We start from the raw sequence: 1,358 nt of genomic DNA, 5'->3' as shown, positions 1-1,358 counted from the left end.
TATCAATATATATTTTAAATTTGAAAATTGTGTTTGTATTCATCCCCTCCCCGTTCTACAAACTGTTTAGTATTCTTGTAGACCCGTTTGGGACCAACAGGATCATATAAATTCGAATAAAATTTTGATATTTTATGCTTACAAGATATTATAAAAAACGAATTTAAACTCCGTTCACAATAATTGTTTATACGTGATTGATAATCATCAATATATATATATATGTGTGTGTGTATATATATATATATATATATAAATAAATATAAAGGAGAAACCAAATACAATAGGTGCATTTCTCTAGATATTAGAAACTTATCTTTCCTTTTTCCTAGATGTTTGATTTTTTTTAAAATATTTGATATGTAAAAGACTTTTCAATCCCAATTTTTAAAACATGAAATTCATTAAAATAAGGTTGTTTTGGTAATTTTAAAAAGTTTAACCTCCAATCTTTTTCATCTTCATGTGCTCCTCCATGATTTGTCAATGTTTTTATAATATTAAATAAGTTATATTATTCTACCTCTAAATTCATGTAAGAATTGTTACATTTTATATTTATATTATTTAAAAAACACTTAAAATGATGTTTAAGTATTTATTTATTTGAAAACAAATAAAATATGATATTCATGTGTTATTTGTATGTGTATTTATTTGCTTTTAAAAACGTTAAATGAGATATAATATAGATGAGATAAAAAAACGGAATAGAAAACGAAAGGTCTAAAACATTATGAGTTAATGAAAGATAATTAATATAACCAACAAAATAAATCCAAAAATTTGAAAAAAATGAAATAACTTTTCCACAAAGTGTCACACAAGAAATTTCATATTTTAAAAAACTTCATATTTAAAAAATTTCATAGTAAAATATGAAGTTTTTTAAAATATAAATCTAAAAGTAAAATATAAAGTTTTTTAAAATATAAATCAAAAAGTAAAATATTAAGTTTTTTACATGACACTTTGTGGAAAAGTTATTTCATAATTCATTTTTTTTTCAAATTTTTAGATTTATTTTGGATTTATTTTGTTGGTTATATTAATTATCTTTCATTAACTCATAAATGTTCTACACTTTTCATTTTCTATTCCGTTTTTTATCTCAAATATGTATATTATATCTCATTTAACGTTAAGTAAATACACATACAAATACCACATGATATCACATTTTATTTTTTTTCAAATAAAGAAATACATAAACATCATTTTAAGTGTGTGTTTAAATAATATAAATATAAAATGTGACAATTCTTACATGAATTTTATGGAGTAAAATCTATATTATTTATGTATTTATTTATTTGAAAATGTGATATTCATATGGTTTTTGTATGTGTATTTGTTTG

The sequence above is a fragment of the Cynara cardunculus genome (assembly GCF_001531365.2).
Source record: "Cynara cardunculus var. scolymus isolate 2C chromosome LG 1, CcrdV1, whole genome shotgun sequence".
NCBI classification, from domain to species: domain Eukaryota; kingdom Viridiplantae; phylum Streptophyta; class Magnoliopsida; order Asterales; family Asteraceae; genus Cynara; species Cynara cardunculus.
This window is presented reverse-complemented; position numbering follows the sequence as displayed.